Raw genomic sequence first — 23,525 nt, 5'->3', positions numbered from 1 at the left:
TAACATGTGTATGGATAGGAAGGAGTGTCTGGTTACTCATGGGTCACTGAAAGAAATTGGGTGAGCAATCACCAAATATGGCGGGCACAGGATCAGGCACCAAAAGGCCAAGCGGGGCACAGGACACACAGCGTCAGCAGGTGTTGCCTGCCCATTGTGGGTAGCAAGCTAACACAATACATACACAACTATGTATGTCATGCACAATATGGACCATTAGCCATTATAAACTGCATGCATGTTGCCACAGTACACAAATAACCACATATGCACAATCATTGTAAATTATGCCATAGATGACGCATGCAGACTGGCATGAGATCTGTGGTGACAGTAATGAGGCACAATGTACTGTGGGGAACACATTTTCTACACAAATGGATCAAGTTTTTTTTTAGGCCATGCTGCTTTAGCCAATGTACATGGCCAGTGGCATTGCTCTGAAGAAAATAACACTGCAATGATGTTACCTGTAATGCTGGTGAAACAATCTCCACAAGACTGCCAGGGACTGTCGGTACCTTTAATCCTCAGAGTCGTGCGATGCTGAAAGGGGTCCATCTCCCAGTATAATTGACTGCCTCAAAAGGGTGATCAGGCGAGGGAAGGGGAGGATGGGAAGAGCAGGGAGGGAGATCTGAAACAAAGGTAAACAAGCATAAGGATTCAACACTTCTTGTCACTGAATCACCAAATACCTCAGGACCTATACTGTAACAGTTACACCTGTGAAGTTTAACCACAGCCACTGTATCCTATTTGGGATCACAGAAATGGAAATGATACTAGATCTGAGGATTGAACATGGACACATAAAAGGTAGCAGAGTTTGTCACCTAAATGAAGGGGGTATAACGCTCACCAGGCTGCTTCAATGCAATTCGATCCATGCGGTCATCAACTAAGTCACAGTGTATGAATGAGGCTCAAAGTTACAGAAAATTGAATGTGTAGCAGTGCTACTCACACAAAGCCAACAATCCGTAGTTAGCCCTGGGAATCAGTGAGGGTCATGAAGGGAAATTACACATCACACGCAAGAGCTGTAAGAAGCTCATCCAACGAGGAAGGTAATTATCTCAATTCAAGGAAGGCCCGCAAGCTGTATGGGAGACAAGGGGAGCAGGTGAGTGCTGACTGCACTACCTTTGACTGTGCACCTGTTGTGTGAGTGTCACAACAGGCATTGTGTATTGGTGGGACAGACATGCAATGTGGTTTGGAGTGAGTGCCGGGTATGTACATTGTGGTGTCTCCCTTGCAGAGCATGATGTAGTTCAAGTGTGTTCACTCTTCTCTTGCATTATGCTAACTGTGACATTCAGTGCATAGTCAATGACACATTCTGCTGTGCCACACCTTGCTTGTTTTATTTCCCAAATTTACTGAGGTGCAAGTGTCCCCCCGGAGTGACAGCTGAATGTACTCACAGATGTTTATGACTTGTGGGGACCTGTGGTGATATTGTACAAATGCTGTGTTTTACCTCATGGACATTGAAGAGTGTGAATGTTCCTTGTCACCTGAGTGAGTGGGAACGGGAGCCTTCCGACTGACAGACGACGGTAGAAGAGGCGAGCTGAAACAGTGGGAAATAACAAGGTGCTGCTGCTCCGTTAAAGTGTACTCATATAATGAACCTCGCAGCCGTTCTTTGGAGGTGTTTGTTTTCCTTCGCTGCCAGTAACCTCGGGGGACCAAGCACCAGGAGACTCCCGACTACCCTCAACTGGGCACCAGCGTAGTCCCGCCCACAGTGCTATATTACGTCTCGCGGCCCCCACTTCGTGGGAGCCACTCGCAGCCGTTCTTTGGAGGTGTTTGTTTTCCTTCGCTGCCAGTAACCTCGGACAACCAAGGACCAGGAGACTCCCGACTGCCCTCACCTGGGCGCCAGCGTAGTCCCGCCCACAGTGCTATATTACAGCTCGCAGCAGATGCTCGCAGCCGTTCTTTGGAGGTGTTTGTTTTCCTTCGCTGTCAGTAATCTTGGGGGACCAAAGAGACCAGAAGCCTCCCGACTACCCTCACCTGGGCACCATCGTAGTCCCGCCCACAGCGCTATATAACGGCGCGCGGCCCCCGCTTTGCGGAACGCGCGCGGGCGCACGCCGGGCAGAGCCCGGGCCAAGGGCAGGCCCGTTTGAGCCCGTTAGAGACTGGTAGAGGCTGGGCCCCCCCAAAGCCCACGGACATTGCAAAAGGTAACATATATGTTAGTTTCTAATTCGTAGCCTTGCTAACTACACTTGGCGATATGTCACTGCGCAATGGAAAAGGAAGGAAAGGAGCGGGAGCAGGTTATGTTGCAGGGACCCTTGACCAATTTATCACAAGGGCTTCCTCAGTTGTGGCACACGAGATAGCACTAACGGAACGCCGCCTCTCGATGGACCCAGTATTTTCAAAAAGATCATCTCTGGGGACCATCCAGAGTGCGTGAACGCCAGACAGACAAGCCCAGATTGATATGGCAATTGTTCCGCAGGAAGAGATTACAAGTATACAGGCCATCCCAGCTCCCTTAACAGCGCAGGACCCAGGGCCAAATTCACTTACTAACATAGCAGCAGGGGGGTACAGCCTCAAGGAGCCCCGCTCACTAGCTGAGCGGCTAAGGGGGGCAACTGTGAAAAGAAAACGAGGAGCAGCCCGAGCTGGAATTCAACAGAAAGGGAAGAAAGCTAACAACTGTGCGCAAAGCACTCAAAAGGAAATCGTTATCGACGATACCTCCATTGTCAATATTTCTCAAGGAGCCCATTAAGGGGGAACTGACCCAAACAGTGCTGACCTAGCGTTTGCAGTGGGCCCATTGCAGACTGAGGAACCATTCTGGAGGAAGATGGAGGCCCTCTTAATAGCTCATCTGGAGCCCCTTGGGGACAGACTTAAAATAATTGAACAGAGACTTGGGAAGGCAGAGGGAGTGATAATGTGCACCCTAGGCAGCATTGATAATAAGATAGAGTGGGGTAATCATTTGAAGAATATAGAAAGGGAGGGTGAAAGGGAGGGTGCACCTGACGCAAATCTTATCGCCATACCAAGGACAGATATTGCTGTGCAACTTCCGATGAGAGATAAATCAGGGGGTGAAATGGAAGGTGATGGAACGAGTGATTCCGACAGAGTACAGGGGGTTGCAGGTAACGAGGAGACGGAAAGAAATATTGTAAAGAAATTGCATCCTCCGTCAGGACCATATGTCGCGGTCCTGATGGGGGTCCCTGAGCTAAAAGTGGAAATAGAGGAATCGTATGACCAACTGAAAAATGAAACAATACATTGGTTAAACTGTAATAGACCTTTACCCAGAGAGGCCCACTGTAAGATTCTCTTCGCAAGGAGAGTGAGTTGGGTGGGAAATAGGCAGAAAAATATTTCACAGGATTGTATTGTGAATTTTAAAGACGCCAAAGTAGCACAGCATGTCACCCAGGGTCCCAAGATATGCACGCGATAATACATACAGGCACAAGATCTAAGTTATTTCTACAAGCCTGAAAATAATGGGCTCATTGGAGGGCACTGGGAAGACCATAAGGGATGGACGGTGCAGCCAAACAGAGGACGGGGAAGACCCACAGAGAGAGGGGCGAGTAGCCGGGTAATGATACTCAGGGAACATATCCCCACGAGAGCCAGGCAGTTCAAATGAGGGAAGGGTATGCTCTCCCGCTGTTTAATAAATATGCGCCATTGGGCTGGGGTAGACATCTCAGTGAAGTAGATTGACTGCCCAAGAATGGGATAGGTAAGGAAAGGGAGCCACAGCTAAGAACACAAGCAGGGGAGTCCCTAAAAGGAGTACATCTAAAAGCAAACTATCTGGCACCATGTAACTTACACCAAGCCAGACTTACAGATCCTCAAACATCAAGTGAGCCCACTATTACCACTGGATCCCCCACTAGGGGTCACTGGAGCACCCTCGAATTAGTGTCCTGGAACGTGGCGGGTCTATCAACCAAATTCAAAAACACTGAGTGGTTACAATACATCAACAGATTTAATATAATCTGTGTCCAGGAAACCTGGGAAGTGGAACCGACAAACTTTAATTTGGTTGGGTTTAAATCCTTTGGTGTCCCAGTGGGCAAATCCACGTCAGGTAGAGCAAAGGGTGGTCTCCTAATATGGGTTCACTTGAGCTTGGATGGGGTCTGGAAGGATTTAAATTGGAAATCGGACTGTATGATAGCTGTACAGCTCAAAAGTAAGGACCTTAACTTAACCCTAGTCAATTTCTGTAATGCCGGAGGATATAGAGTTGGATAGCTGGAGGAAAGACTAGGGTCACAGAGAGTGGGATCAGGGTGTTATGGCCCCATTGATTTTAATAGCAGGGGACTTTAATTGTCATTTGTGTCCGAAATCTATACCGTTCACGAAAGATTGGACATCCTGTAATGTAGAAGAGGGAGCCCACTGTGATCACACGGTGGAAGGAAGGGAACTAAGTAGGGTGATGAAAAATTGTAGTTTGGAACACTCAATGGATCTGTTACCCATCAAACCTAATAAGCAGCTTAACCCTACTTTTAAAGGAAGAGGACTTAGTTCATATATTGATTTTATACTTGTATCCCACCTGTTAAAACAGCGAATTTTGGGTTTTACCATTGATTGCAGCGGTTTCAATGACCACAACCCACTAACAGTGACGGTGGCAGTGTCAAGTGTTAGTAAGGTAACAAGGAGGGGGGCAGAAGGTATTAGGGAGAGGGTTACGGACCAAGGTTGGCGCCTAAAATGGTCCAAACTTAATGGAGAGAGTTTTTATAAATTACTTTTGGAAGGGGGGAGACCACACCTAGAGGTGTGTTTAAACTTAGAGGTTAATGGGCCCCCGCTCGTCGAGGCATTTGCAGAGATATGGAGGATAGTAGATAGCCTAATGCACACGAAGGGGCGGGGTAAGAAAAAGACCGAGCCCAAATGGTTTGATAGAGGGTGTTCCCTAGCGCAAAATAATCTAAGAGCTGCTCTCAAACATAAGCCAAGAGACAATCAAAGGGTTATGCACTGCAGATTAACATATAAACAGGCAGTAAGGCGCCGGAAGAAAGCGCTTCAAACCTAAACGTGGGAAGACCTTAGAGGAGTGGCAGAAAGGAGAGATCTTTCCACTTTTTGGACGATAGTTAACAGTCCTTGCTTTCAAGATAGAAATAGCCCACAGATAGCGTCTAATGTGCTCCCTGAACAGTGGGTGGAACACTTTAGAGGATTATATAATAGGGGACATCTGAGATTGAGGACCATGAGGCGAATGTGGGGGGGGGTTAGAGGCGATAGAATTTACACTAGAGGAGATTGTGGGTGGGCATCAAGGGCCTGACGCGAAATAAGGCGCCCCGGCCCGGATGGGATCCCACCGGACCTCTTCTTGAGTAATGTGGAACTGTGGGGCCCAGTTTTAACAAGAGGCCTGTTACAAATTGCCATCAGTGTGGCGGTTGATTGGTGTTCGGAGACCAAGGCAGTTGTACAAGTCCGGATAAAGCTACTCTTAGACTTGTATCACTCTATAGCAGGCATTGGAAAAACTAGTAGGTCCGGCACTGGCTAGTTGCCTTTTGCCTTTGTTGAATTTTGTTTTTTCTTAGTTTTTGTAAAACTTTTATTTTTGGGGGAGCTGCTTGTTTTTTCTTGCGTCTGTTCCCTGGGGCGTTACTGGGCAAGATGGGTGTGTGGCTGACCTGGACTGAGGGATGTCTCTGTGTGTGTGTGTGTGTTGGGCTCTGTGTGTGTGTGTTGGGCTCTGTGTGTGTGTCTGTTTGGCTCTGTGTGTGTGTTGGGCTCTGTGTGTGTGTGTGTGTGTGGGGCTCTGTGTGTGTGGGGGGGGGCTCTGTGTGTCTGTGTGTGGGGCTCTGTGTGTCTGTGTGTGGAGCTCTGTGTGTCTGTGTGTGGGGCTCTGTCTGTGTGGCTCTGTCTATGTGTGTGTGGCTCTGTCTGTGTGTATGTGGCTCTCTCTGTATGGCTCTGTGTGGGTAGCTTTTTTTGTAGGTGGCTCTATGTGTGGGTGGCTCTGTCTGTGTGAGCGTGGCTCTGTGTGTGTGTAGGTGGTTCTGTGTGGGTAGCTCTGTGTGTGTGTGGGTGGCTCTATGTGAATGACCGTGTGTGTGGCTCTGTGTGGGTGGCTCTGTATGTGTGTGTGGGTGGCTTTGTGTGTGTGGCTCTGTGTGAGTAAATTAGTAAATGAGTACATTTTTATTATGTATAGTTAATTAAAACCAGTACAATCATTACATTTAAAACAATTTCTTAAAATATGGTAAAAGGTTAGTCTGTGTGATCGTCCTTATCGAAGACCATTCGGTGAGAGACTCAGGGTAGTTATCTAGCAGTGTTCCCTGAGCCGGGGCGGGCTAGGCATTTGTAGCCCAAAGTTCGTCCGTTAGATTCCAGAACCAGTGGTTGCTGCAAGTTGTAGATTTGGTAGTCTTTGCTCTATAGTAGTCAGAAACTTGACGTATTTACAATTGAGTTTTGTGTTCGCAGGGTTCAAGCATGCAAGCACAGCCTGCCTTCGCGTGCTGGTCCCTATCTGCTTGAGCTGGTCCCTTAGTAGCTGCCGGCGGGCTTGTCGGAGCTCTTCGCAGAGACAGGTCAGGTGGAGTATGTCTCCTGTTGCTAGGTTGCAGAGCTGACATCCTTCATGGCCATTGCTCTTGAGCCATGGTGGTTGATGCTCTCTGCTGGGCAGGATCCCTAATCTATATTTCAAAAACTTCAGTTTAGTGATTTTTGGGTAGCCCTGGCTGAAATAAAGTTGTGGTGTCAGGGATTTATACGTATTTAATTTCATCCACGCTTGGTTTCTTTTAGCAAAAGCGGCCTTGTCCTCTGTTAGGGAAAGAGTTTTTACGTTCTTCCAAATCACTTTTTTAAACAGGTTGTGCCCCAGTTGCATGTCCCAAAGTGTGGATGCCTTGACAGCCCACAATGCTGCCTTCAAGTAGGAGCGTGCTTGGGATACATCCCTGCTTTGTGGCTCTGTGTGGGTGCAAATGCAACAGGTCTCTCATTTGCGAGCAATTAAGCTATTGGCATTGTAAATGACAATGCCATTTATTTATGTTTTAAAAACCAAAACATAAATAAAAATGATGTCATGAGCAATGCCAATAGCTCTAACTTTAACAATGCCGAGACCATTGCATTGTAAATACTTGTTATTTATGTTTCCAAAGCCAAAGTATAAATAAAAATCATTGTCATTTACAATGCCAATAGCTCAAACTTGCGTACACGTGAGAACTGTTGCATTGCAAATGCTTGTTATTTGAAGGAGGGGGCATCCCCGCCCTCTCTCTGTTTTCTCATAAACTACCATTCCAATGAATGAGGAAATTAGTTAAACAAGCATTTGCAATGCAAAAGATCTCGCAATTGCGAGATTTTGAGCTATTGGCATTGTAAATGACAATGCCTTTCATGAGTTTAAAACACCTGCAATAATGAAAGGTATTGTCATTTACAATACCAATAGGTCAAATTTTCTAAAATGCGAGACCTATTACATTGCAAATGCTTGTTTTATTGTTGTACGTATGCATTCATTTGTTTATTTATCTAAATAATTATTGTTGTATTCATTGTTTGTAATACATTATATCTCACCCTCCAATTAGATCTGAGAACTGAGAATTGATCGGACTGAATCTGAACCAGGCAGCAGAGAATGTGCCCTCAGATGAAAGCACTTACCCTTTGCAGTCCCCTGGGCCAGCTTTAGACATGGTGGCGCCCGGGTGTGACAATGTTTGTTGGTGCCCCCACATCTGTGGTGGAGGTAGTGACCACCTCCACCATGGATTCTCTCACCACCACCTTTCAACCACTCTCTTTCAGATGCATTTAGTCATATATCGTCAATCATACCAGTGTAGGGTGTCAGAGCACTTTGCATCACACACACATTACACAGAGACAATCAATCATACTTTTGCAAATCAGTGTATTGGAAATGTTACATAAGCCTGAGGACTACAAGGTGTAGGAGTGATATATCATCCATATTGGTAGGCAGGATAGTTTAAGAGTGCTTGGTCTGCAGAAGCACAAACTCAAGAAATGAAAACAACACAATAATTGGAGGTTTTCTTTAATGATAAGAATCGATTTCTACCCAAATGAACCCTTATTGCAACATTAATCTATGCTCTGATCTATACTTTGCGGTGACCATGCAGTTCTTTGATGACAGATAATAATGCCATTTTATACTAGGATTTTAACTTATAAACTGCAAGTAACAAAAGGATGTATCTTAGAAAAGCTGTAACTCACTGACCTAATTACATTATATGCACTTTGTAATCTGCATGGTCATGTTCTTTGCAGCAAGCATATTAACCCTACATGCTACTTTATGATCAGTCAAAACCTCAACTAAACAAAACTCCAATCTCTCTCCAGGAAGAACATTAGCCACCAGAGTTATCTTGAAATTTTTATTGTTGCCTGGAAATTGTTGGAGGCAAGGAACACAGCAGCAGGTGCATTTAAAATCGAAATAAACTTGCAAACTTGGTGCCTCCTGAAGTCAGCACCCGGTGCGATAGCACCGGTCTCACTGCCCTAGAGCCAGCCCTGATAGTCTATCCTATTGCAGTTTGTGATGCTGTAAAATGAGAACAAAGGCCAATAACCATAACATCATGCAACTCATGGCAGCTCCCACTTCACACACAGTGGCAAAGATATAATGTGAACCTCAAGGATATATATTTATATGGTTGAGCAATATTTTGTTTCTGTTTAGACAATATTTACTTAAAGGGAGCATAATCCTATGCTCGTCCCCTCCCATTTGTTTTGCTGCTGTCTGTAAAAGCATAGAGGATTGTGAGTCAGATGCTGTGGAGCTAATAGTGATAAAGGAAGAGTTCATGAAAAGGTCACATTCTGTCCTCAGAACACCCATACCTAGTCGCACGTATCGTTCACACTGGAACATTTAGATGCAGAATTAATGTGGTATTCATGCGAACCACAGAAGGAGCCAACTCACAAAGGTAAATTATTGTGCACGTGTAAATGTGCAGTCACCAGTATTAGCCACATGTAAGATTTTGGATCCCAGCAAGGACAACTCACTGGGCACCCCAGGTACTGACTAACACTTAGAAATAGCATAACCGAGATATAAAGTGTTACATAAGAACGGACTTTCAGTTATAAATCTGGGCATGTGCACGTGCAGCCCAAATTTATGCCAGTGAGTACATTTAACAAGTGAAAAAGTAAAGAGAATAGTAAAAACATGTGAAATGTGCATGTTAGACATGTCATCTTTAGGGTGGTCTTCTACCAGACTTTTTTAGTGCTTACTTACTCTTTTGGATGATTCTTTATGTTGGCCTTAGGACTCTGAGTAATTTACCACTGCTGGCCAGTGATAAAGTACATGTGGTTCTCCCCTAAAGTTGGTAACATTAGTATATACTCAATTGGTATATTTAATTTACTTGTAAGACCCTTGTAAAGTTGTATACCATATACCAGGGCCTGTAAATTAAATGCTACTGGTGAGCCTGCAGAACTTATTGTGCCACCCACATAGGGGCCTGTGTGGGCAGTTTACTGCCACTTCGACTTGGCATTTAAACTTGCCAAGCCCTAAAGTCCCTGATTATTTTGCATAAGTCACCCCTACGCAAGGCGCTAGGTAGCCCCAAGGGCAGGATGCTGTTTGGGTAAAAGGTAGGACGTTTGTTTATGTTTTACATGTCCTGGTATTGACAAACACTACAAATTCAATTTTCATTACTGTGAGGCCTACTCCTTTCATAGGTTAACATTGGGAATTCCTTAATACGCTTTGAAGCTGTAATTCCGGAATTTAAAGGAGTAGCTGTTTCATGTTTTATATCTTTGAAATGGTGGTGGTAAATCCTCTTTCCTTGTGAAGTTGAATTTAACAATACTTTTTTTAAAAACTGCCACTTTTAGAAAGTGATTCAGAAAAGGGGGTGGTGATGAACAGAGTGTCTGAATTAAGCAGACCACTCTTACCCAGTCCAAAGATAAGGGCTTGATCCATCACCGTTTTTTAGCTCACTGCCCCATCCCAGCTCAGAACCTGGCTATATGCAAATTAGTCTGTCCCTGGCCCAGTGCATCATGGGAACAGGGCAGACCAAACTACCAAGCCAATTCTTCACCAGAAAGGAGACAAGCTTCCTGGGACCGGTTTCTGGCATTTCAGCCGTCGTCGGCCCGGCTTGCTTGAATCCTGATGGAGCAGTGAGCAAGGGACTCATGTCTGAGTATACCCTGCCACACCTATAGTGGCCAAAAACGATTCAGAAAAGGGGATGGTGATGAACAGAGTGTCTGAATTAAGCAGACCACTCTTACCCAGTCCAAAGATCAGGGCTTGATCCATCACCGTTATTTAGCTCACTGCCCCATCCCAGCTCAGAACCTGGCTATATACAAATTAGTCTGTCCCTGGCCCAGTGCATCATGGGAACAGGGCAGACCAAACTACCAAGCCAATTCTTCACCAGAAAGGAGACAAGCTTCCGGGGACCGGTTTCTGGCATTTCAGCCGTCGTCGGCCCGGCTTGCTTGAATCCTGATGGAGCAGTGAGCAAGGGACTCATGTCTGAGTATACCCTGCCACACCTATAGTGGCCAAAAACGATTCAGAAAAGGGGGTGGTGATGAACAGAGTGTCTGAATTAAGCAGACCACTCTTACCCAGTCCAAAGATCACCATAAGCGTGGAAGGGTATACTCAGATGTGAGTCCCTTGCTCATTGCAAGGTTACAAGGTTTCTTGTTGTGGAAGAGGGCAACACGCTGTCAGCCAGCAGCCACGAAACCTCGCTACCTGCCTTTTCAAATGTAGGAATAGCAAGCAACTTCCTTGAAATGATGAGTGACCAAGCACTGATTGAGTCAACTTAATCAGTGCCCGTTCATTGCTCTGGACGTCATTGAGGTACTATTCTGTTCTGTTTAACTTTTAGTGCCCTGCAAGTAGAAGGCATGCGACTGGCATAAACATGCCCAGCAGGGCAAACAATTGCAAAAATGTATTTTCAATAGTCAAGTTGCTTTTATTTTGCCATGACTTCTTTTCTTAATTTGCACTCATGCTTTCTTTTGTTTTTGCTTGTGGACACTGTTCTCAAAAGACAAGGATTATTTTATTGCAAAGCACAATCGGGCATATGCATCAACAGTCGGTAATACCTGTCGGTAATACCGAAAAATAACGACTCGCTATTATGAACATGCAAACCGCGATGCATCAAACTAATCGTTAAATACCGAATCGGTATTAGTGAATCCGGTATTAGCGGATTCGATATTAACGAAAACGGGAAATTCACGCGACGCTTCGGAAGCAGGCCGATGACATCACAACCAGGAAGTAGGACAGCCACGCTGCATTCAGTGTTCGGAGTAGCACAGAGGAGGAGGCAGAGCACAGGAGCTGAGGACCCTGACAGAACCAGTAGCAACCAGGAAAAGGCAAGCAGGACAAGATGGAGAAGGAGGCCCCCCAGCATGGAAAGGACACACCCCGAAAACAAAAACGGAAGTTTTCAGATAAGGAGCTGGAAATCTTAATAGAGAGTGTGACCAGCAACCATGACCGACTCTTTGGAAAGTTATCGCTGAAGGTGCCAGAGGCTGAAAAAAGAAAGATGTGGCTGCGCATCAAGGACAAGGTGAATGCCTGCGGAGTCACCCACCGCAGCATCGACGACCTAAAAAAACGCTGGTACGACCTGCGTAAGAGGGCCAAGGAGAGGATAGCGCAGAGGGTCAAGGATGCTGCTGGCACAGGAGGGGGCACATCCAATGTGACGCCTAACACAGCCCTGGAGGATCTAGTGGAGGCCACCATAGAACCGGAAGCTGTTGTGGGGGTCACAAGTCTGGACACCTCAGGTGCTGCGAAAGGAGGACAAGGTAAGAAGCATGGCAGCGTAACGATGCAGCGTGTACTAAGTCCCTGCCCAATCCCCCATGCCAGACCCAGTGCACATGTAGCGTTGCCCTAGACACACACCCTCACCACTGTGTTGCACCATGGGAGATGTAGTCAATACATGAATGGGTGCATGCCTGAGCCCAGAGATGAATACAGCAGCCAAGGGTCAAATGTCAGTCACAAAAAAGTAATTTATTGTGAGATGCCACAGCTATTGTCACATACTATACCATGATAATAACTATGCACTGTTTCACACACAGATGCATCCCCCATCGATTCTGACGACAGTGGCCGCCTTGTCATCTCGGAGACGCCAGAGTTGTCAGATGCGGAGTGCTCACAGGGAGCTGAAGTCATGTCCTCCCCTTCACCACCACGGCGGACAACACCTCCACCGTCCTCGCGGTCCAAGCCAGCACTACCACCACCACCATCCTCGCGGTCCAAGCCAGCACCACCACCACCACCATCCTCGCGGTCCAAGACACCACCACCACCACCACCACCACCACCACCAGTGCGGGCCACTCCGCAGAGCCGCAGAGCAGATGTTGCCGCCCTGTCCGTGATGGAGTCAGATCAATGTTCATCACACCCAAATGTTCCACGCCAGGCTGTCGTCACTCCAACCAGCCAAACTGCAGGCCGACAGCGCATCAGGCAGAGGGTTGTGCCCCCGGGTCGGGCTGCTGCAAGACCGGTCGATCTGTCCGAAGGGTACGGAGTTGTGGAGACCCGGATGCTGCGTGTCCAGCGCCTGCAGGGGAGACACATGGGTGCCATGAAACTCACCATGACAAAACTTTGCAACAAACTTGGCAACATGACTGACGCTGTGCGTGAGCACACCACTGCCGTATCTGCCGGCAACAAAGATATCAAGCTTTGCCTGCAAGAACTGACACGTGCCATAGTCGCAGGCCAACAGAGTGAGCGCCGGCGTCACAGGCAGATCATGCTGGCAGTGAATACTACTAACAAGGCCATCAATAAGCTGTGCAACAGCACGGCTGTGATGTCCCGCAGGTCCGTGTCCCTGCAAGTGGAGCTAGGTCATTATTGTGGGGATGTGGCAAAGGCCCTTGAGAGGGTGACCACTGCAGTGGAGCAACTGCAGCCAGGGTCAGCCAGTGTCAGCAGTCTGGGAGCGGAAGAGGGGAGTGAGGCAGCCTCCAGTGTCAGCAGCGTCTCCCTGCCGGACACCAGCGTGAGGAGGCGCAGTGGCCGCAATGCAACTGCCACTGACTCCCATCGTGTAGAACCCGAGGAGTCACAGGACAAGAGACTGGGGGTACGCGGCAAACGGAAGTGAACATGTGGCAAAGTCACACTGTCCTTGGTGAGGTAACCATGGCCAGACCAAAGTGCCGCACGCGTCACCTGTTCTGAGAAGGGACATTTATAGTTTTAATTTAACTGCAGCAGCAGCATGTTTGTGTTACGTATTTCTGCACCAGTCAGGTGTCCATGCCCATTAAACCCTTGCAAATCTGTTCCTGTTGTCAAGTCACTCTCTTACCTGTCTCAGAAATGATTCCGTGTGATGTATGTCCGCCTCCTTTGCCCTTCAGCTGTGTTGGGCACATATGCCTGTCGGTGTTGTGGGGGGGTTGCTGGGCACGTAGTTCATCCTCTCCCTCCACCTCTATGTGTATCCCCCTGCGTGTGGCGATGTTGTGCAGGATGGCACACACAGCAATGATCTGGCAGCAGGTCACTGGGTCATACTGCAAGGCACCTCCAGTCTTGTGCAGTATTCGGAAGCGGCTCTTGGGATGCCGAATGTTCGCTCAACCACATTCCTTGTGCTGATGTGTGCTCTGTTGTAGCGCTGCTCTTGCGGGGTAGCTGGGTTGAGATAGGGAGTGAGGAGATATTCACGCAATGCGTATGCGCTGTCACCTGCAGGATGGGGAGAGAATGGTAATCAGCATGAATGAAATTATACATGTGGGGATGGAGTGGATGGGGAGTACGATGATGCAGCTATATGTACCTAGTAGGTGTCCCTCTCCGAATTCACTGTTGATCAGGCGCCTGTGGAGGCCACAGTGACGGAAAATGTAGGCGTCGTGTGTGCTCCCGGGGAATTGGGCTACAAGGTCCGTAATGATGAACTTGGCATTGCACACCCCCTGCACATTAATAGAATGATATGATTTCCGGTTGCGGAAAATGTATTCGGTGGCTGATGGAGGACAGATGGGGACATGCGTGCAGTCAACACACCCTATGACATGGGGGAATTGTGCCACCTGGTAGAATTCCCTTTTGGTGCGGGTAAGCTGCTGGGGGGTTCTGGGGAAGGTGATGTGGCGATTAATAAATGTCAGCATGGCCTCTAGGAACCGGTGGAAGAAGCGTGATAAAGCACTTTGCGACACGCCTCCTGTCTCAGCTATTACCCCCTGGAAGCTTCCAGATGCAAGCAGGTGCAGGCAGCATAGGACCTGCACATGGGCTGGTATGGCGTTGGTCCGACGGGTCTCGTGCTGCAGTAATGGTGCCAGGTCTGCTATTAGGTCCATTATCATGGCACGGTTGAATCTATACTTGGCGTACACCTGTTCCTCGGTCTGCCCCAGCAAAGTGATGCGCACCCTGAAGATCCTGTCCTGTATCATCCTCCTGCGCTGGGCCTGGGCGTTGATCCTCCACCTCCTAGCAAGCACGTAGAGGGCAGCCATTTTGGTGTACATGTGGGGTTTCCCAGGGCATTTATGAAGGGTTACTGATTGTCAGCACCTGCTGATGGGGTTAGTTTTTTTTTTCTGTCCTTCTGTTAACTTTACCTCCTGATTGTGATTCCCCTTATTTTGCTCATGCTAAATAGCGATTTTAGGGATTTCCGGTATTAGCGACTGTTCATGCATTCCATTTCGATTCGTTATTGCCTATTCGGTATTTCCGAAGTATGCTTTGGGGTTCGGTATTTCCGAATGTCTGTTTAACGAATCGGTAATTTACCGCGGAGGATTTTAGCGGTTCTTTATTTTTTTCCGATTTTTTGTTTGATGCATTGCGTTTTATGGTTTTGCGTTCGGTATCGGCCTGTTTTACCGATTCGGTGTTTTACCGGGAGGTATTTTCGTTGATGCATATGCCTGAATGTTGTTTCTTTCTTATGTGTATTTTCTGAAATTATGCTTTGACACGTAATTGTGCAGTACATCCCAATCCACCCTACCCCACTTCACCTCACCTCACCCCACACCAATCCACTCCACTTAATACAATCCACACCAAACCAATCCACCCCACTCCACCACATTCCAATACTCCCACCCTAATCTGCCCCACTCCAATTTACCCCACTCCAATCCTAAACAATCTGTCCCACTCCAATCCAAAACAATCTGCCCCACTCCAATCCAAAACAATCTGCCCAACTCCAATCCAAAACAATCTGTCCCACTCCAATTTACCCCACTCCAATCCAAAACAATCTGCCCCACACAATCCAACACAATCTGCCCCACTCCAATTTACCCCACTCCAATCCAACACAATCTGCCCCACTCCAATTTACCCCACTCCAATACAACACAATCTGACCCACTCCAATTTACCCACTTCCAATCCAAAACAATCTGCCCCACTCCAATTTACTGCACTCCAATCCAAAACAATCTGCCCACTCCAATTTACCCCACTCCAATCCAAAACAATCTGCCCCACTCAATCCAAAAAAATCTGCCCCACTCCAAACTGCCCCACTCCAATCCAAAACAATCTGCCCCTCTCAAATTTAGCCCACTCCAATCCACAATCTGCCCCTCTCCAATTTACCCCACTCCAATCCACAATCTGCCCCTCTCCAATTTACCCCACTCCAACCACAAAAATCTGCCCCACTCCAATCCACTCCTACCCAATCTGCCACACTCCAATCCGCCACACTCCAATCCGCCACACCTCACTACATTCCACCGCACTCCACTCCAGTCCAGTCCACCCCACTCCTGTGCACAACACTCCACTCCAATTCACCCCACCCCATGTAAATCCACCACTCTACAGTCCACACCACCCCTCTCTGGTTCACAGCACTCCTGTTCACTCTTCTCCATTCCACCCACCCCACCCCATTTTAATTCACCCCACTCCAATCCACCCCAATCAGTCCACCCCACTGCAGTCCAATCCACCCCAATCTGCTCCAATCCACCCCACTCTACCCCAATCTAATCCACCCGCCCCAGTTCAATCCACCCCACAAAATCCAATCCCTCCAGCCCTCCACATTCCAATTCACCCCAATCCAGTCCAACCACCCCACTAAACCAGTCCAATCCACCTCCTCCAGTACAGTCCAATCCACTCCCTCCAGTCCACTCAAATTCACCCCACTCCAAACCACCCTAATCTAATTCAATCCACCCAAGCCAATCCACCCTACCCCAAACCAATCTAATACACCGTACTCTAATCCACATCAATCCAATCCAACTCACCCCATTTTAACCCACCCCTCTACAATCCAATCAAGTCCATCCACTCCAATCAACCTCACTCCACTCAATCAAACTCACTCCACTCAATCAAACTCACTCTACAGTCCAATCCACCCCTATCTTCCTTACTCCACCCAATTCCAACCCAACCCACTCCACTCTACGGCACTCCACTCTATCGTACTACACTATACGACACTGCACTCTGCCACAGAACCACTGAACTCTACTCCCCTCTACTCAACTGTATGACACTGTACTCCCCCTACTGCACACTGCAACACTCTACTCCAACAAATCCAGTCTATGATACCCTACTCACACCACTCCACTCAAGGGCACCCTGTGCCACTAACTTTTAACCATGATTAGCAGCAGCCACGCTAGTGTACAACATGCCAAATACACATTGCCAAAGGCAATTGCTCTTATAGGCGAGACCTATTGGCTTTGCCAACGCTTGTTAATAGTGATGTTATTCTGAGCCTTTGCCTAGAATATTTATCAAGAAAAGATTCACACAACACATTGGGTGTTAACACAGTGGTGAAAAGCACAATACCTATGTGGTGGTGTGTCAAAGGTATTTTTTAGCTGTCATTTGAATTACCACTACCATATCAAAGTGTTTAATTCCACTTTTTAGGGCTCGCCTGCTGATGCGCTTGCGCATAACTGGCGAGCTATATTGTGGCTTAACGAGGGTTTAACCACTGGCGATTTGATGCAGTGCACGTGAGCGCGTGCAAAATGCCACCAGCCTCCCTCCCACAAGCTTCCCCCAGGCCGTGTCTGCATTGTCCTCCCATAATTATTCACGCGCGCTCGCCTTTCTGTAGTGCCTCGCTTTCCCCATATGCTTGAAGGCAATCTGCTTCCCCGCACCCCTGGTGTTTCTGGCTTTTCTCGCTTGTCTATTTGATTAAGCACTCTGTGATAGTGGATACGTTTTCCAGCTGTCTCCTTTGTGTGCTTGTCTTCATCCTGTGCTTCATGTTGCTCTTTCTCTCCCATGTGCTTTTTTTGTAATAAATGATTCACTCTCCCTCGTTTTTTCTCCCCTCACCTCTATGGTTTTCTCTCTCTTGTGTGCGTCTACCCCCACCCTTCATTTTGCTCGTTTCCTTGTGGACTGCTCCCCCCCCTCTCTCCCACCCACCAGCCTTTGATGCCCTCCAAACCATGCTTTCTAATTTATAAAAATAAATAAATATATATATTTTTTTTTGAAGGGCAAGACAAGAAATTGTGTGCCCCCCCCTCCATTTTCGAAAAAAAGTGCTTTTGCGTTATTACGACTTCATTTATTTCTTTTTTCCAGATCCATGTTGCTTTGGTATAAAAAATAAATAAAATGGCACCCACATCATTTCGTAGGCGCACACATGCTTGGTGATGCATGTGCCCTTCTATGATAGCACATGTGAGTGCCTACAAAATGATGCACCCGCTGACAGCTGTGTATTTGTGACTTTTTTCTTTCTTTCCCTTTTGGCCATTCAGCACAGCATCAGCAAGAAATGTTTCCTGCTGATTCTTTACAGCATCCCCAAAGGCATTGGCAAAGCCAATTTGTCCCAAAAGCGTGACCTATTGGCTTTGCCAATGCTTGTTGTAAGGAGTTGCTATTATACTATTTAATGACGCTCAGATAATGGTCCCTGGAAGTATGATTGTGCATCACTTAGATTCAAACTACTGAGTTATACAGCCAGAGTGCAACTCACAAATCTCTTCTGCTATCATCTGTGAAGAAACAGAGGCCTTTGCTTGCCTCCTCTCCAGTCTTTGCTGGTCAACAGATTTACTATCCAAATCAATTACTCAATTATTAGCGACCACACACAAGAATCCAGGCCTTGCACTTATTTAGCCTTGTTTGTTGCATGTACAGAGCACAAACACACTTCACGGAGCGGGGGAGAGGGAATGAAATAAAAATAAAAATACACACTTACCTGTCTGCCGCTCGCCATCACCTCCGCCTCCTCTCGGTCTTCTTCCCCACTTCCAGGGCAGGAAGCAGGATGCATCCCGCTCCCAGCCTCCTGCTGGCCAATCACAAAGCTACAATGCAGCGTTGTGATTGGTCTGAGCACCGTGGATCGGAGCTCAGCCAGTGAATGAGAGGCTGGGCATGTTCTCCATGCAGGCTGTAATGCAGCCTGCAAGGAAAACATGCAAAGTGCGCATTATTGTTAGGCCGGTCCCAATGGCCGGCCAAATGTTCATGTGCGCGCTAGGGAGTGCAAACCACTCCTCCAGTCCCCTGCTCTGTCAGCTGAGCAGAGCAGCCACGCCCGTTCCTCCCGCAAAGCTGCAGCAATAATGAACAAAATGAAATAATAACTTAGCTATTATAATTTTATTTTTACTTAAGTGATACTGCTTAAAAGCAGTGGGGCGACCCTTTTCCGCCACTGGATGTCGGTTTTCTATGATGTCACTTCTTGTGATGTCACATGCAAATTAGAGGGGCCTCGCATCTTCCATTTCGCCCAGGGCCCCACAATTCCTAGGACTGGCCCTGTCTACTAGTACCTATTTTGCTGCCCTTCTACGGGTGCTCTCGTCTTTGTGGTCATCCTTCGGGCATGTCTTCCCTGCTGCCGCTGCTGGCACCTCCTCTTCCACCCCGCAAATGCCACTTCCTCACCCTCTTCTGATGCCCTCTTCCCAGCTTCTTTTTCCCTCAGTGTGTGATCTAGGCATGTACAGAATGAGTTTATCTTTGTCTTGCAAAATCAGGTGTTATTGGCATGAACAATTCAGTTGAAAGCAGGACCTGGTATCTTTGACAAACCCCCCCACCTGAGGGAGCACCACCCCCTCCACACTGCCCCACCCTCTGTTCAATAACAGCCTCCCACCTCCCCCTCTTCAGGGAGGACGAGGTCTCGGCTCCTGCGCCGCCCCTGCTCGGGAGACGCGATGTGAGATAGCGCCTCAACTATTTTATCCATTGTGTCGCGCTACACATTTTAGAACATATCAGGTGAGATAAAAGTAGCTCATCCTTTTCCTTACTAACTGGCATCGGAACCTAGTACGGAAGTCATGCAAATTCACAAAACGAGTGAATGTTCATTTTAGGGCAAAAAAAATGCCCACAACGAGATTTTTTTCAAAACACTCAACACACAAAGAAACATAGCAAAAACACTATCTTATTCTGAGCATCTAAAGCACAAAAAGTCAAAACATGCATGACTAGGGTAGCAGAGGAGAAATCAACGGGTGATAAGATTTACTTTTGGAGGCAAATACACATCACCATTAGAGCATGAAAGAAGAAAGCATGACTTGCACATCGGGGTACCAACTTGCCACTATTTTGTTTTTTGAACAAAGTACTGACGTTATTTCGAATCCTTATGGGATGTAGATATTATTCGCTGTGGTTCTGTTTGTTAAAATATTATTTTCTACTTCGGACTGCTATTCTGGGAGTGTTAAAACACTATGATGATGATGTTGAAGATGATAAAACGAGTGTGCAGTGCAGAGCAACTGCAAGGAGTGTCCCAGAATTCAACTCATAGATATGACCGCTAATTTTAAACATAAAGCCATGGGGCAGATTTACAAGCCCCATGCTCCGCCGGTGGATCACATTGCGTGACGCACTGGTGGTGCAGCCTGCTAAGGGATATTTACAAGCACAGGTAAAGTCACCCTGCGTCACTTAACCTGTGCTTGTAAATATCGCCCCTGTTCACTCAGCACTTTGCGTGTTAGGGGCGGGACATGGGAGTTGCTGTGGGTGTTCCCACGCAACACCCATGTCCACTGAGGCATTTTCAGATTTACAAGAAATCGTAAACCTGGAAATGCGCCAGTTTGCTGCGCCACCATAGGGGTGGCGTATCCAAGCGAAACGAGGAGAAATGTGTTAATTTCTCCTCGTTTTTTCCTCTTTCAATGCGTGCTGCATTCTACAGCATGCATTGAAAGAGGAAAATGCCTGCAGTGATTGCTTTTGTGCAGGAAGGGGCCCCTTCCTTCACAAAAGCAATCTACCGATGGCGCAAAAAGCTGTTTCTGCGCCAGCACTGGGGAGAGCACAGGAATGTGACATATCACTGGAGCACTTTCTTGTAGATCTGCCCCCAGGTTTTTAATCTCTTATTTCAAAAAGAGTTTGATCCAACTGAGCAGTGCTTTTGATGGAGCGTATTCCAAGCTAACAGCCCCAAATAGGAAAAAAAAAGTGCTCCCACCGTCTGGCGCAGAATATCTTGGGGAACCTTGCCAGCAGCCTGCTAGGAGAGCACAGATTCCTTCAGGGAAGATAGAATCTAATTCTGGGGGCAAAGTAGCCCAGCCCAGTTTGACGAAACGCTTTTAAAATCAGGACCATAGCTTTAAATAGAAACCGCTTCCTCACCAGAAGTCAGTGAAGAGAGTGAAGGCAAGGAAACACATGCATACTCTACGGCAGACTGAGAAGTAAACGGGCTGTAGCGTTCTGGACCGCCTGTAGCTGGCTACCGGGCTTTCCTTAATAAACAATGCAAAACAAATGTTAAAAAAGTATGCTAAAAAGCTATTTGTATTGCATTGTTCATTTAGAAGCGCCTGCAGCTCCCCAGCAACAAAATCTGCCCCTCCGCAGTGAACCTGGCCCCCACCCTGCCACCCCAGCAAAAAACGCCCGGTAGCCAATCTGGCCCTGTCTGTTAACCAGGAAGTCAGACAGACCCAGATACAGGGCATTCACATAGTCCACCCATGAGGTGGTAAGTGTCTGAATAACTGCTTTCCTGGCTGAGAAGGAATGAAAATGCAGAAACTGTTCACAAATTGCGCAACACGCCAAACTATAACATCCCATTTTTGGGTTTAGATGGGCTGAGAACATATTGGATGCAAGGTTGTTCGATTTCTTTCTTCTATTCCCTTCCTTTTCCTTTCTTTCAATGTTAGTTACTTTTGAATGATGGCTCGTTGGTGGTTGCCAACTGTACCTCGCCTTTAGTAAGATGAAAGAGGTAACTATAAGATGAATATGTACATTTATATGTACATGTATTTATGCATACTCCATGCACTGTCTAATGACGTATAAAGATGTGTTTCAACACAGTAACAGTAGTAAAGTGAAGTGATATGTGAACACGTGCAACAATATGTGTAGAAGATCTACATTATTCTGAAGTACTATCTACAATTTTAAAGTCATGGAGACTATGAAATGTTTATGGAGGGGATTTCGAATCACCAACACCACTGCCAAATGTTGACAAATGCATACCGTGATCTGCGTGTCACACTGCAATCTAGGGTGCAGCTCAGAGCTATGAAATTTCTGACCTGTCGCTGTGAGTGCACTGCAAGGAACCATCAGACTACAGTCCTTCCCCCTATCCATTACGATGACCTGTGACCCCTGTGATGAGAAGAGCTCCAGCCCTTTTATGACACAATATTGAGGAAAGCCATAATGAAATCCACAAATATCATCGAAGCAAATTGATTACTTTAATATCACAATCCAATACTTGAAAAAGAAACCTTTCTTATCGATTACAATAAATATTACAATCTAAAATATCTAAAATACCAAAATATTGAAAACAAAAATAACAACAAAAATATTGTTTATATAACAACAAAAAAGACATGCCAAATAAAGAATGAAACACAAGACATGTGAACGTATTAATTACAAGAAAATATCACAAATAAATAAGAGCACACAAAATAAAATATAAATATGATTATTAAACAAAATAAGAAAAATATACATTATTATACTAATATTACCTTTCAGTAAATAATTCATATATTTAATAAAATAAATTGTACATAACATTAAACCATTAATATTCTAAAAAATAACTACAACGATGCAAGTCAGCCTGACATCGTAATGGGCCCCCATGTTGTTTTTCCCAGCTAATGTTAAAATAATTTTAAACAGGAAAGAAACCAACTAAAAAAGTTAAACTTTAAGGGGGAGATTTACTAAGCTTTTGCGCCGTGTTTGCATCACCAAAGTGATGCAAATCGACGCAAAATCTTTTCTTTCTAATTTACTTTCCAGCGCTAAACTTGTTTTGCGCTGGAAATAATGAAAAAGTAGTGTATGCGCTGCTTCGCATTACTTTGCGTTATGGGTGCGTGCCAAGGGCGGTGCATGAGTATTACCATGGAACCACCTAAGGTTTCTCATGCTAAAACCAATTTAATAAACACAGTAGATTGGGTTAGCGTGAGAAAAGGTGAAACACTTTCATTTCTCCTTCCTTTTCCGACTTTGCATGCGTGCTGTACTGTGCAGCATGCATACAAAGTCGGAAAAGCTTTCCCTCCTGTCTAGTGTCATATTCCATATATAAGCGCAGATAACATTGCAGCCTTTCACCTATATTCTTGCCTACATTACATACATTATTTACAACAAGGGGTGGTGAGGGACAGAGTCTCTGAATTAAGCAGAATACTCTCACCCAGTCAAGAGATCAGGGCTAGATCCAACACCGTTTTTTAGCTCATTGCACCATCCCAGTTCAGAACCTGGCTGTATGCAAATTAGTCTGTTCCTGTCCCAGTGCATGATGGGAACAGGGCAAACCAAACTACAAAAGCCAATTCTTACACTGGGAAGGAAAGAAGCTTCCGGGGACCGGTTTCTGGCATTACAGCCGTCTTCGGCCCGGCTTGCTTGAATCCTGATGGTGCAATGAGCAAGGGACTCATGTCTGAGTATACCCTTCCACGCTTAGGGTGGACAAAATTATTTACAACAAGGGGTGGTGAGGGACAGAGGGGCATATTACCAACCAATAGAGATAATTTTTGTCTCTAACTTGTTTAGAGAGAAACATTATCGCCGCAAATCGGCGATTTTTATGGCAGATAAACCTTGCTATTAGCAAGGTTTATCGCAAATGCGATAAAAAACGGCCGCAATGCATGAATATCTCTGAAAAGTCAGCGATATTCATGCATTATCGAGCAAATGCTATTAGCCATGTTATCCACCTCCCATTGGATAACATGGCTAAGAACTGCTCCTGGGCAAGTGTTAGCTTTTGGAGATATTCGCGCTTAGCGCAAATATCTCCAAAAGTTGGTAATAGGAGATAGCGATGTTAGCGACT

At 46.4% G+C, this 23,525-nt stretch overlaps 1 long non-coding RNA gene across 1 annotated transcript in view; it reads right to left on the bottom strand.

The window, feature by feature from the left end:
* Nucleotides 1–567: 567 nt before the first annotated feature.
* The window catches only part of LOC144771521 (uncharacterized), a 133,191-nt gene continuing 110,233 nt past the window's right edge, over nucleotides 568–23,525 (bottom strand). Inside the window, exon 3 of the long non-coding RNA XR_013599323.1 lies at nucleotides 568–637. This is a non-coding gene — a long non-coding RNA (uncharacterized LOC144771521). The remainder of the gene's footprint in view (nucleotides 638–23,525) is intronic.

The sequence above is a fragment of the Lissotriton helveticus genome, chromosome 8 (assembly GCF_964261635.1).
Source record: "Lissotriton helveticus chromosome 8, aLisHel1.1, whole genome shotgun sequence".
Classification (NCBI taxonomy): domain Eukaryota; kingdom Metazoa; phylum Chordata; class Amphibia; order Caudata; family Salamandridae; genus Lissotriton; species Lissotriton helveticus.
Note: the sequence above shows the minus strand (reverse complement) of the source record. Positions and strands in the feature narration are given on the sequence as shown.